The following is a 14,468-nucleotide window of genomic DNA, read 5'->3' on the forward strand; positions in this document are numbered from 1 at the left end:
CCTTGACTTTTTTTTTTTTTAAATTAAGGTATAATTGATGTAATCATTGACTCTCAGTAGTACTTGATTCTTAATATAATCTTGTTAGCTACTAAGATTTGACAGTTTACTTCCTTAAATTTCTTCCCCCATATATTTTTTGAAAAATTGGTGGAGGGAGTTGGATGCCGACCTGGAAATAAAACTTAATACTTTTACATATTCTTTTCTATGGCTTAAAAAAAATTTTTTTTTTACTGGACTTTATTTTTCAGAGCAATTTTAGGTTTACAGCAAAATTGAGTGGACGGTACAGAGATTTCCCATATATCCCCTCCCCCTGACTCATGCATAGCTTCCCCTATTATCATTATCTCGAGTGGTACATTTGTTATAATTGATGAACCTGCATTGACACATCATTACCACCAAAAGTCCATAATTTATATTAGGATTCAGTCTTGGTATTGTACGTTGTATGGGTTTGAACAAATGTATAATGATGTGTATCTGCCATTACAGTATCATACAAAGTAGTATTGAGGTTTTTTAATCAGCGTGTATTCTTTTTGTAGTTCTTTTAGATAAAAAAGGGAGTAGGGAGGGAAGAGTATGCCACTGTCCTTTCTACTTTCTACTTTCTAATTGTAAAACTCATATAGTAGATATGAAGTTCTTATCAAATCTAAAGTTAATATGAATTGGCAGTCTATCACAGTACCTACTATTTATTGTTTGTGGGGGAAAAAATGTTTCTGTTCTTCTGGGTTCTGTTGTCAAATCTCTTCTCATTCTGTACCCTGTCCCTCTGATCTTATTTACTCAGTTAGCATCTAAATTTGATGATTTCAAATCTGTGTCTCTAATCCAGAGCTTTTTCTTGATCTCTAGTTCCCATGCTATAAATCTAATTGCCTGCTAGGTGAGGATGACCTGCAGGTCCTTCAAATACATCTAAAAGTGAATTCATATTTTATCATCCAATGTGCTGAAGCTGGAACCTAGTGTTATCATTTGACTCTTTTATTCATATATCCCTCATATGTTGACTCTGGGTTCTGTAGACTCTACCTTCTTACTGTTTCTTTAATTCCATTTATTCCTCTCAGTTTTACAACCACTAGAAATAGTATGAAGAGTTAGGTAGGACCTAGAGGCAGACTATCTAGATTAGAATCACAGCTCCACCATTTATAGCCTCAGTTTCTTTATCTTTAAAAACAGTTGTGCAACCCAGCAATTGTACTATTGGGACTTTATTCCAGAGGAATTGAAACTTATATTCACATAAAAACCTAGACATGAATGCATTTAATAGCTTTATTCCTAATAGCTCCAAACTGGAAACAACCCAAGTGTTCTTCAGCAGGTGAATGATTAAACAAACTGTGGTACATTTATTTACACCACTGACTACTATGCAGCAGTAAAAAAGAATGAGCTGTTGATAAACTTGCAGCAACTTGGATGGGTCTCAAGTGAAAAAAGCCACTTTCAAAAGATTACATACTGTATGATTTCATTTATATAACATTCTCTAAATGACAGAATTATGGAATGAAGAACAGATTTGTGGCTGCCAAGGGTTAGGAATCAGGGAGAAGGGAGTGAGTGACTACAGGGGAGCCTCTTGGTGATAGAACAGTTCTGTGTCTTGATTGTGGTGGTAGTTACACAAATCTACATATGTTATAAAGTTTTATAGAACCCTTCTCTCTACACACATACATAGACAAATGAGTGCTTGTAAAACTGGTGATATCTGAATAACCTCTGTGGTCTGTACCAATGTCAATTTCTTAGTCTTGATATTTTACTATAGTTATGCAAGGTGTTCCATTACGGAGAACTGGGCAAAGGGTACATGGGACCTTCTGGCACATATTTTGGGAACTTTCTGTGAGTCATTCTATAATTATTTCAATCTAAAAGTTTTTTAAAGAGTTGTTATAAGGATTACATGAGTAAATATATGTAAGGTTCTGATTACAGTATTTGGTCCATCATAAATACATAATAAACATAATAGTAGTAGTAGTAGTAGCAGCAGTAGTTGAGGCCTTAACCTCTTCCTAGGCTTCTCACTTGGACCATTTTGATAGTCTTATTAGTCATCTTGTCCTCAGTCTTTCCTCCCTCCAGTCCATTCTACAGTGCAACCAGAGTGCTCTTTCTAAAATATCTATCACATATTACTTCACAAAGAATCTTTAATGGCTCCCCATTGTACTTTAATAAATTAGTTTCTTTTTTTGATCAACAAAATGAAGCAGTGGGGTCAACATGACCTCCAGGATACTGTAATAGGCGAATTAGAGGAAAAAACAAAAACAAAAATCTCAAGTAATTTTTCTTTTTTTTTCCAAGTAATTTTTCTTACCTTCCAGAAACTATTAAGTATTGTTATTGTAAAGTTTATTTGTTTGATATTGCTGCCTGAAACATCACCCCAAAACTTAATGACTTAGGACAAAAAAAATTATTATTTTTCAAGATTCTGTAGGTTGGCTGAGCATTTCCTCTGTTGGTTTCATTATCTCTCTCATGCAGTTGAATTATCTGGAGAGTTGACTGAGTTGGAAGGTCCAAGATCCACATGTGTGCAGTTAGTGCTGGCTGTCTATTGGTTATTAGAGTACTTCAGTCCTCTGAATGCAGTGCGGCTTCTAATCCTTTAGTAGGCTTCTCAACCTTCTCATTCTTACATGGCATTCTCAGGGTAGTGTTCTAAAAGGTGAAAGTGGAAGCTGCAAGGCTGCAAGGACTCTTTGAGGCTTAGGCTTTGGAAGTTATATGATATAATGGCCCTTCTACCACATTCTGTTGGAAGGACCTCTGTCTCAGTCAGTTCAGGCTGCCATAACAAAGTACCATAGACTAGGTGGATTAAACAACAGACTTTTTTTTCTCACAGTTCTGGAGGCTAGGAAGTCCAATATCAAGGTGTCAGAAATTTGTGTGTTGGTTGAGGGCTCACTTCCTGGTTCAGAGATGACTGTCTTCTCACTGTGTGATCACATGGCAGAAAGGGTGAGAGTGTCTTTTTATAAGGGCACCAATCCCATTCAGGAGAGCTCCACCCTTATAGCCTAATCACCTCCCAAAGGCCCCACCTCCTAATATCATCACACTGGGGTTAAATGTCAATTTATGAATTTGGGGGAGATGTGTAAAAAGTTCATAATGATAGTCCACAGAGAGATCAGATTATTTTCCATTTTCTTAATGTAAAGATGAAAAAGTCCAAAAAAAAAATGACGCAGTCACTATAAGAATTTGTGAAAAGTTTTGCTTAATAAGAAAAAGAACACAAGTACAAAAGACATTAAATGGGAAGTAAAGTAGGACAGATTTGAAATCTTTATGAAATAGAATAGTCCACAAAATATGTAGGAGAATCAGTATTATCTGACTGCTGTGCTACAGCAGTGTTTCCTGAAAACTTGAAGGAGGTTAATCTGGTTTTTTTTATATGATATTTTGATGTCTGTAGCAACTGTAATTTGATATGAAAATATCTATTGGTCACCAATAGATATTTCGTTTTGTTTTGTTTTTGCCTACGTTTATAATTGAATGAAATGATAAATTTTAGAGATTAGTAAAAAGAATGATATAATTTTCTTTCCATCAAAGTTTATGAATTTTATTCAGAGATCACTGGGGGCCTATGAATTTTAGGTTAAGAACTTGTGAGTAAGGGTTAAAAAAAAGGGCTTTGAGTGAATACAGGATTGTATGCTAAGGAAAGGCTTTAAAGAGAAGGTGACTTGATATGAGTCTTGAAAGAAAGGTAGAGTAGTTAGGCTAGAGGGTAGTTGAAAGGCATTCCAGAAGTGAGAGTAGGTTAAGAAAATACATGAGGATGTGAGATAGCCTGGCATGTCATAAAATTGTAGATTGACATTGGTGAGGGGAAGTCTGTGTTGAGCCAAGATATAATTTCATATTCATGCTGACAGGTTGTTCAGGAGCATATTAAACAAGTACGGGTGACAGAGTCTGTCTAGCTACACTATAGATTTGTACCTCTGGTTATCTCTTTTCAGGTGTAGTGAACAACCAGATACAACTCCTTGAAGATCTGCCTTTTGGCAGGATTTCCCTTTTCTCCTGTCCTGCAGGGCCACCTCTGTGTAGGGGTAATGCCAGCATATCATATGGATGATGTTTAAACCGGGCTAGAATTTTTATTGCTTTTTTCTTTGATCATAGGGAATTCTACAAGGCCATAGATTAAGGGAGAATTGACATTTAGTAGACATGCATGTGATGGGTGTCTGTACTATTTGTTTTTAAGGCTTATTTGTACTTTTAGGGCCTGCTCTGACCTCATCATAGGTATAACCATTATAGTCAGGATTAGCTGCTTGTGTAGTGGTAATAATCAATCGTCAAATGATGACTTAAAAAAAAAAAAAACACGTTTATTCGCATGTAAAATCTGCTACAAGTCTGGGTGACTCCTGAGCAGCAGATTTCCACACGAAGGGTCAGCATTGCATCTCTCTATTTATCTCTGCTTCTTTTATCATGGTGGCAAGGGTAGAACAGGCAGGCAAGTGCATACTGGCAGTTAAATGTTTCTATAGAAATCATTTCTGCTCATTGGTCAAAGCAAGTCATGAGATCACATCTGACTTAAATATGTAGAGAAGTATAGTTCTCTTGTGTGCCCTGAAGGAGAGGAAAAGCTAATACCTTACATACAATATCACTTCCACCTAGTGATGGAAAGTTACTGGCTCATTCAACTTCTATGGCTTGGTGAGTCAGAACACCCAGTTCTTTTTTTTTTTTTTTTTAATTTTTTTCTGGCTTTATTGAAATATAGACAATCAATTGCTCATATTTACATTGTACTAGTCAGTGAGGTTTTTTTTTTCAGTTATAGTTGGCATACAATAATACATTAGTTTCAGTTGTACACCATAGTGATCAGAGATCCATGTAATTCACAAAGCAATCGCCCCACTAAATCTAGTACCCCTCTTCCCCTAAAGTTTATATCTCCATTTCTGTTTTGTAACTATCCTTTTGTACTTCTTAATCCCTTTGCACTTTTGTGTCATCCCCCCATTCCCTCTCCCATCTAGTAGCGCTCAAAATATTCTCTATCTATGAGTTTATTTCCATTTTTGTTTTGTTGTTGATTTTGTTCTGGATTCCTCATGTATATGAAATCATGTGATATTTATCTTTCTCTATCCAACTTATTTTGTTCAGCGCAATACCCTCCAGGTCCATCAAGATAATATCTTTTTGCCATCCCCTTCCTTTTAGTCTGTGTGTGTCTTTTAATCTGAAGTGAGTCTCCTGTAGGCAGCATAATGGAGGGTCTTGTTTTCTTACTCATTCAGTCACTCTGTCTTTTGGTTGGAGCACTTAATTCTTTTCCATTTGAGGTACTTGTTGATAGGAATATAGTTATTACCATTCTTTATTCACATTTTTGATACATGTTTTTTTTTTTTTAAAGAAGTCCCTAACATTTCCTGTAATACTGGTTTGGTGTTGATAAATTCCTTTAGCTTATTTTTGTCTGGGAAGCTCTTTATCTGTCCTTTGACTCTAAGTGATAGCTTTGCTGGATAAAGTATACTTCATTGTAGATCCTGGGTTTTCATCACGTTGAATATTTTGTGCCAAGCCCTTGTCTCTTGCACAGTTTCTTTTGAGAAATCAGCTGCCAGTCTTATGGGTGCTCCCTTGTAGGTAGCTAACTGCTTTCTCTTGCTGCTTTTAAGATTCTCTCTTTGTATTTAACCTTTGACATTTTAATTATGATGTGTCTTGGTGTGGGCCTCTTTGGATTCATCTTTTATGGGACTCTCTGAGCTTCCTGGGGTTGTATGTCTATTTCTTTCACTAGGTTAGGGAAGTTTTCCATCATTATTTCTTCAAAAAGCTTTTCAATTTCTTGTTTTCCTTCAGGTACTGCTATGATACAGATATTTTTACATTTAATTGTGTCCCATAGGCTCCTTAAATTATTATTATAGTCTTGGCTTCTTTTTTCTTGCCGTTCTGATTAAGTGTCCTTGGCTTCCCCATCTTTTATATCAGTTTGATCCTATCCTTTATCCACTCTGTCGATTCCCTCTAATATACTCTTCATCTCAGATAATGTGTTCATCATTTCTGACTGGTTCTCTTTTATAATTTCCATTTCCATTTTTATGTTTCTTCTGTTTGTTAAAGTTCTCACTGAATTCATATATACTTCCCCTAAGTTAATTGAGCATCTTTATAACCAGTGTTTTGAACTCTGCATCTGTTAGATTGCTTGACTCCATTATTCCTGGATCGCTGTTCTGTTCTCTCATATGGTTTCTGCTTTTTTGTCTTCCCATTTTGGCTGCCTTTCTGTGTCTGTTTCTATGTACAAAGCAAAGCTACTAAATCTCACCAGGGCAATTTTGCTTATCAGGGGAAGTCTTCTATTTTCACTTCTCTAGGAGACTTTGTACAAGTTTGAACCAACTTTGCTTTGTTGATTTTGCTTGTTTTCTGTTTCATTCATTTGCTATCTTTTCTAGCTTCTTTAGAAACTTGAACCACTGATTTTTTTTTTCAGCTTTTCTGCAAATACAGATAGTTTAGCTGAAACTCATGCATATAGCAACTATGCTTTTGCTTTATACATACAAAGTGGGGATTTCCTGCATATGCAATTAAGGCTGTAGCTGCTTCTTACAAGTTTTAATGTTATATCTTCCTTAGTATTGAGTTCAAAATATTTACTAATTTCAGCTTTGATTTCTTCCTTGACCTTTAGATCATTTAGAAGTATAATTTTAAATTTCCAGTAGTTGATGTTTTTCTAGATTTTTATTTATTAATTATTGTCGTTTTATTAATGATCTCTAGCTACTTATGTTGTGGTTAGAGAACATACTCTGAATGGTGTCATCATTTTTGAACTATGTTGAGGCTTTCCTGGAGTCCCAGTATGTGGTCAATTTTGATAAAATGTTTCATGTACCCTTGAAAAGAATGTGATTTTTTCCCCCTCTTTAATCCTCCCCCCGCCCTGCCACTTCCACCCCTGACCTGCGGATGTTGCCGTCTCCTCTTAACTGGATCTCTGAAGGTGGGGCATCTCCTCCCACACGCTCGTGGTGCATACTCGGGGAGTATGGTCTGTGGCTCCACCTGGGGCGCAAACCCAGGACCTTCTGCATGTAAAACAGACGTGCTAACCACTACACTATGGAGCTGCCCCTGTGATTTTTCTTTTGTTGTTGCTTGTTGGAATATTCTGTATAGGTCTTTTTAAGTCGTTTGTTAATTGCATTGTTCAGATCTTACTGGTTATTGCTTTTTTCTTTCAACGACAGAGAGAGGTGCATTAAAGTCTCTGATTAAGAGTTTGTCTGTTCCTCCTTTTAATTCTGAAAATTTTTGTTTTATGTATTTTGAGATTACTTTGGGATATATACAAGTTTATGATTGTGAATCTTCCTGTTTGACTGGTTCCTTTATTCACAATGATGTTTCTTGCCTTAATTCTACTTCCTCTGATGTTAGAAGAGTATATCAATTTTATTTTTGTGTATACTAGTGTTTCATGGTATATTTTTTCCATCCTCTAGTTTCAGTTTTTCTGTGTAGTTATATTTAAAGTGTGTCTCTTTTAAAAAGTATGCTTGTTTGTTTAATCCAGCTGACAAACTCAGTCTTTTATTTGGAATTTTTTGTCCATGTATTGTAATACAATTACTAATATAGTTATGTTTATACATAGAAGTTTACTATTGTTTGCTATTTGGCCCATCTTTTTTTTTTCTTTCTTGCTTGCTTTTACATTAGCTAAATGTTCCATTTTTTTCTCTAATTATTCCATTGATATATCTGTCAATGCTTATGCCAGTACCACGCTGTTTTGATTATTGTAGCTTTGAGGTAAGTTTTGAAATCAGGAAGTATGAGTCCTCCAGTTTTGTTCTTCTTTTTCAAGATTGTTTTGGCTACTCAGGGTCCCTTAAACTTCTATATAAATTTTGGTATGGATTTTTCTATCTCTGTAAAAACGTCATTGGGGTTTTGATAGGGATTGCATTGAACCTGTAGGTTGCTTTGGGGAGTATTGACATCTTAACATTATTAAATCTTCTAATCTGGGAACATTGAATGAGTTTCCATTTATTTAGGTCTCCTTTAGTTTCTTTCATCAATGTTTTGTAGTTTTCATTGTAGTGTAGTTTTCACTTTCATGGTTAGTTTCTAAGTATTCTTTTTGATACTCTTGTAAATGGAATTATTTTTGTACTTTCCTTTTCAGGTTGATTATTCTTAGTATATAGAAATGCGACTGATTTTTGTGTGTTGAGTTTGATCCTGCTACTTTTGAATTCATTAGTTCTGACAGGTTTTATTTGTGTGAGTGTGTGTAATCTGTAGGGTTTTCTACATATAAGATCATATAACGTGCAAACAGATGATTTTGTTTTCCTTTCCAGTCTTTCGCCATTGTGTTTGATATTCTCTGGGTTTTTCATAGATGGCTTTTATCATGTCGAGGTAGTTTACTTCTATTCCTGTTTTTTGTTGTTGTTTTGTTTTTTACTGTTTTTTTTTTTTTTTTCATAAAAGGGTGTTGAATTTTGTCAGATGCTTTTCCTGCATTGGGATATTCATGTGTTTTATTCCTTTCTCTTATTCTAGTAATGTGATATATTACTTTTGTTGTTGAACTGTCCTTGCATTCATAAAAAAATCCCACTTTGTCATGGTATATAATCCTTTTAATATGCTGCTAATTCTGTTTACTAGTATTTTGTTGAAGATTTTTGCATCATTGTTCATAAGGGATATTGGTCTACAGTTGTTGTTTTTGTAGTGTCTTTGTCTTTGGTGCAGGGTAATATGGTCTCATAGAATGAGTGAAAGTGTTCTTTCCTCCTCAGCTTTTTGGAAAAGGTTGAGAAGGATTTGTATTGTTTTTTTTGTTTATTTGTTTGTTTGTTTTAATGTTTGGTGGAATTCACCAGTGAAGCAATCAGGTCCAGGGATTTTTTTTTGGGGGTCAAAGGTTTTTGATTACTGATTCAATCATATTGCTAGTTACAGGTCTATTCAGAATTTCTATTTCTTCCTGATTTAGTCTTGGAACGTTTTGTGTTTCTAGGAATTTCATTACCCAATTTGTTGGTGTACATTTGTTCATAATACTCTATAACCCTTTTTATTTCTGTAGTATCAGTAGTAATATCCACCCTTTCATTTCTGATTTTAGTAATTTGTGTTCTCTCTCCCTCTCAAGTCCATCTAACTAAGGTTTTGTCAATTTTGTTGACCTTTTCAAAGAACCAGTTTTGGGTTTTGTTTTCTTCTATTGTTTTCTATTCTCTATTTCATTTATCTCTGCTCTAATCATTTATTATTTTCATTTCCTTCCTTCTGCTAGCTTTGATTTAGTTTATTCTTCTTATTCTAGTTCTTTAAGTTGTAAAGTTAGGTTGTTGATTTGAGAGCTTTCTTATTTTTTAATGTAAGCATTTATAGCTATAAATTTTCCCCCTTTTCACAACTTTCACTGCATCCCATAAGCTTAGGTATATTTGTTTTTATTCTCATGTGGCTCTAAGTATTTTCTAATTTCTCTTGTGATTTCTTCTTTGACCCATTGGCTATTTAAAAGTGAGGAGTTAAATTCCACAGTTTTGTGAATTTTTCAGTTTTCCTTCTCTTGATTTCTAACTTTATTCCATTGTGGTCATGGAAGATACTATGTATAATATTTATCTTCTAAAATCTGTAAGACTTAATTTGTAGCCAACAGATGGTCTATCCTGGAAAATGGCCTATGTGCACGTCAGAGGAATGGGTATGCTGTTTTTGCCTTGTTTTTTCTTATTGGTCATATTTTGTCACTTTGCCTGTTTAGTAATTTTTTTTTTTTAAAGTAATTCTTGATTGTGTGCCAGACTTTGTGTATGAAAGAACGACAAAGGCTCCAGGTAGTGTTACCTTCCCTACAGGGTTCCTATTTCTTTCTTTTCTTCAAATGGGTGATGGGCTAGTTATCTCCAACTAACCAGAATTGAGCTATTTAAAGATGTGTTAAAGTTTAATAAAACTCAGTTTCCCTATCATTTGCCCTGTTTGGTTTTTATTTTGTTTTGTTTTCTTAAATTCAGGGCCTAGTGAGTATCTGTATCTTTTGTTCTGAAAGATTGTTGGAGACCCATCTCTATAGAGGTTCCCAGCATAGCTCTCAAGTCTCCTTTCCTATACTACTTTAAAATCTGCCAGTTGTCTTGATGGTTCAAAATTTCCAAGGTACAAAAAAATAGTCAGTGCCCTTTCCCAAAGTGTTGCTGGTTTCTTGTATATCTTCTCAGAGGTATTCTGTTAGTCCTTTTCAAGTTTTTTCCCCCACTACAGAATTTCTCATGAAATAAAAATCTTATAATAGCCCAATATATGAGATTAAAGTCAGCTGCTATGGTTGGAGTAGGAGGTCCTGATATATCTTCAGTTTTGCAAATATTGGAGACTTTATAATAATGTAATAATTCTATGATAATTTTATAGCAGTATTCTTTGTATTTAAAAATGACGTTTTGTTAATGAACATTTTAAAATGTTAATTTTCATTTGGTGTTTTAGATTTATAGTTGTGATATAGTTTTAAATCAGGTAGAGCATAATGTGGTCAGCAAAATAGTTATTAATTTGTAATAAAACTGTACTTTTAGCAATTTGAAAATAATTTTCTCTAATCAAAAAACTCTTAATATATTTTTGTGTCAGAAATTCAAGTAATAGCATTTTCTGTGTCCTTTTTAAAAATGATAAAATTTTCAGTTCTTTTCGTGAAACTGATTCAAAATGATTTTATAGTCATTGATACTTATTATTTAAGTTTGGTTTTATATTGCATATTAAAATTTTAATGATTGCTTTCATGTGTGTGATATGTTTGTTTCAAAAGTTGGATTCGTAGAATTTTTAGCTAGAAATCTTAATTTTGTAGATTATTCAAGCGAGGCTCCAGAAAATTTAAGTAACCTACTCAACGTTTTACAGATAATTAATGCCTAATTTGAAAGTAAAACGCAGACTTCCTTTATCCACATCTAATGTTTTTTAACTGAGTTTTAGTTTCACATTAGCCATTATCTGTAAGATATTAGGTTTGATAACGGTTCACAAATATATACAAGTCATTATAGAAATTTTTTAATCACTAATTATTTTTTAAATTAGATAAACTATATTATGTCTTTCAAAATTGTTCTTTGTATTACATTCTTGAGGATATTATTTTTCAATATTTCACAGTTTTTCATTTTTATTTTTTATAGAGCTGCAAATTATTTGTCTTAACAAATGAATTCCACACTTGAACTCTGCTGCATTCCTGTGCCACCTCCTCCTTTAGAAAACTGATCTTAGAACAGAGGTAAATTAAAGAATTTAACTTATTAAGGGATAAAGAATGAATTTCTCATATAGTTAGACATGGTAGTTTTTTGGTACTCTTTGGTGAGTAGCTTCTATTTATTAAGCAGTTTACTAGGAGACTTTAAATAATCACATAATCACATCTTATTGCCTTTGAATTTTAGTTTTGAAAGTGTTTCCTTTTTAATAGTTGTATCTTTTAACCTTTTTATTGCCTAAACTTTACAGTTATTGATTTATCGAATTTATTCAGCATAACTACATTATTTAGCTACATCTAGATCAGTGCTATCCAGTAGAATTTCTGCGATGATGTCAGTGTTCTATATCTGTGCTGTCTGGTATGGGAGACACAAACCACATTTAGCTACTGAGAAGTTGAAATGTAGCTAGTGCAACTAAGGAATTAAATCATTAAATATTCTTTTAATTTAAATTTAAATAACTACTTGTAGCTACTGGCCACTATATTGGACAGTGTAGCACTAGGTTTTTCCTTAGAGAACTTAGTGTTTACAATAACAGAACATTTTAAGTGTTTAAGTTTCAGACTTATACCTTGAAATACCTAAATAGTTGTTGACCTCATTTGAAAATGTGCAGTTGCAGAATCATTTTTTACTGCCTCATATGTTGTCCTCATGCTCGTATAGCTTTGTTTATTCAATCATTTTGGCCCACCAGAAGCCTTTAAGTGCAGGTATTAAAGTTAGTTTTGCTCACAGATGTGTTAACTTATTTAATCTAAAAAAAAATCCTTTAACGTAGTATTCCTATTTTATGAAAGAGGAATTTGAGGCCACAAGTTATGTAACTTTCCCAAGAACACATAGCTTGTAGGTCATGGAGCTGGAATTCGAATTCAGGCAGTCCAAAGCCAGAGTCCATACATACTCTTTAACTATTTGGCTGTACTGTCTCTTATAGTCCAATTCTCTGTAAATTGACAGTTCCTGAAATGATATATGCTGATTGTCAGCTAAGATACAGTTTCTCCCCATGTAGGTAATGGGGATCTTACTGTATGTACTTGCATAAGTACTGTGAGTTTGCTTCCTGGCAAGTAGCAATTGACCTCTTTCAGATCATGTTTCAGCAGTTTATTATTTTGTCCATTCTGTTGTATTAGGGCTTGCTAATAAAGGTTGCCATTACCATGGTCACCAAAAAGATAATTATTTTCTGTGATAATCCTCTTTACTTTGTTATATACTCTGAAAGTGCAGTAGTACAGCCCTGAATTGAACTGCATGCTGGAATATTGGCTTAAGTTTTGCTCTTAAATATAGTTTTTATATATCAGCTGATGGAATGGGTTTACTGTACAGTAGAAGAAACGATCTACATAATTCTATATTGTCTGGTTAAATAAAAAGAAAACTTGTAGTATATTTATATCCATATGCATAGCTACCTCTAGATACTAAAAGGTACTGAGTCTAGTTAGTAAATATATATTTACAAAATTTCCCTATAACTAGTACTATTCTATTTTTCAAACAAAGGTACTAAAATACATTTGCAGGATTTTAGATTTAGAAAGTAACTTCTAGAAAACCGAAGCCCAAAGGGTTTAAGTGATTTGTCCAAGGTTATGTAAGCAATGTAGTTCACTGATTCAACAACTATGTATTAAGTTCCTGCCATATGTCCAGATACCATAGTATGCTTGTTAGCATTGAGTGCATGTGAGCACTCAAATATGAACTCAACAGAAATGGACCCTGTTCTCATGGAACTTACAATCAGATAGAGGAAGATAGACAATAAATAATAGGATCTAATACATCTAAAGCTCTGGGAAGAAAACAAATCATATTTGTTGGAATGGAAAAACTGGAGAAGGGAAAAAGGGCTGCTAAAGTGGCCAGGAAAGTTCTGCTGAGACTAACAAGATTAGAAAGAGCCAGCTGTTTAAATAGCAGGAGTAGAATAGCATTTGAGGCTGGAGCAGCCTGCACAGAATCTCTGAGGTGAAGGTTTAGAGAAACTAAAAGGAGAGTATGGCCAGGACATAAAAGGCTCTGGTGGGGAGTAGTATGAGCTATGAGAAAGGGGCCAGGTTACATTTTTCTTTTATTCTTTTTATTTAAAAAAATTTTTTTTTTAATTTTCTCTTTTTTGTTTTTCTTTCTTTCTTTCTGGGGTTACATTTTTCAACCATAGATTTTAGAGTAGGTGTTAAATTCAAATCTGAGTTCTTCCACTTAAACTGTATTACCTTATGTGGGTCGTTCAACTCTACACTTCAATTTTCTTATCTATTAGATGGAAATAATAGAAGCTATTTTATAGTACATAATATCGTGAAGATTAATTATGTAATACTTGTAGCAAATACTTATATAGTGCTTACCTTGTGATAACTGTTCCAAGAACACAATAACTGTATGAAATAAGTACAGTACTACTATTATCCCTCTTTTGAAATGAGAGAAATGAGGCATGGTATATAGCTGGTAAAGGGGTAAAAGAATTTAAACATAGCTAGACTAATGAAAACTACAAGACCCTATTAAAAGAAATCGAAGATACTAAGAAATAGAAAGATAATCTGTGTTCTTGGATTGGAAAAATCAACACAGTTAAATGACCGTATTACCTAAAGTATTAAACAGATTTAATGCAATCTCCATCAAAATCCCATTGCCATTTTTTAAAGAAATAGAACAAAAACTCATCAGATTTGTATGGAAGCACAAAAGGCCCTGAATTGCCAAAGCCATCTTGAGAAAGAAGAATTAGGCTGGATGCATCACTCTGCCCGACTTCAAATTACACTACAAAGCGACAGTAATCAAAACGGCGTGGTATTAGCAGCAAAACAGACACACGGACCAGTGGAACAGAATCGAGAGTCCAGAAGTAAACCCATATTTATATGGGCAAATAATTTTCAACAAAGAAGCCAAAAACACACAGTGGAGAAAGGAAAATCCTCTTCAATAAATGGTTTTGGGAAAACTAGAAAGCCACCTGCAGAAGAATGAAACTAGACTGTTGTCTATCACTACACTTCAAAATTAACTCAAAATGGATTAAGGACCTGAATATAAGACCTGAAACAATAAAAGGCA

At 34.0% G+C, this 14,468-nt stretch overlaps 1 protein-coding gene across 6 annotated transcripts in view; it reads left to right on the top strand.

Annotated features, from left to right (window-relative positions):
- The window catches only part of FAM126B (family with sequence similarity 126 member B), a 64,910-nt gene that overhangs the window by 3,752 nt on the left and 46,690 nt on the right, over positions 1 to 14,468 (top strand). For 4 of the 6 annotated variants that reach the window (XM_023535954.1, XM_011369187.2, XM_023535957.1 and 1 more), the window contains exon 3: positions 11,292 to 11,389. The exons of the other annotated variants lie outside the window; for them this stretch is intronic. The gene's annotated coding sequence lies outside the window, so the exon portion shown is untranslated. The remainder of the gene's footprint in view (positions 1 to 11,291; positions 11,390 to 14,468) is intronic. 6 annotated transcript variants of the gene reach the window in all.

This window comes from Pteropus vampyrus, unplaced genomic scaffold, assembly GCF_000151845.1.
Source record: "Pteropus vampyrus isolate Shadow unplaced genomic scaffold, Pvam_2.0 Scaffold146, whole genome shotgun sequence".
Taxonomy (NCBI): domain Eukaryota; kingdom Metazoa; phylum Chordata; class Mammalia; order Chiroptera; family Pteropodidae; genus Pteropus; species Pteropus vampyrus.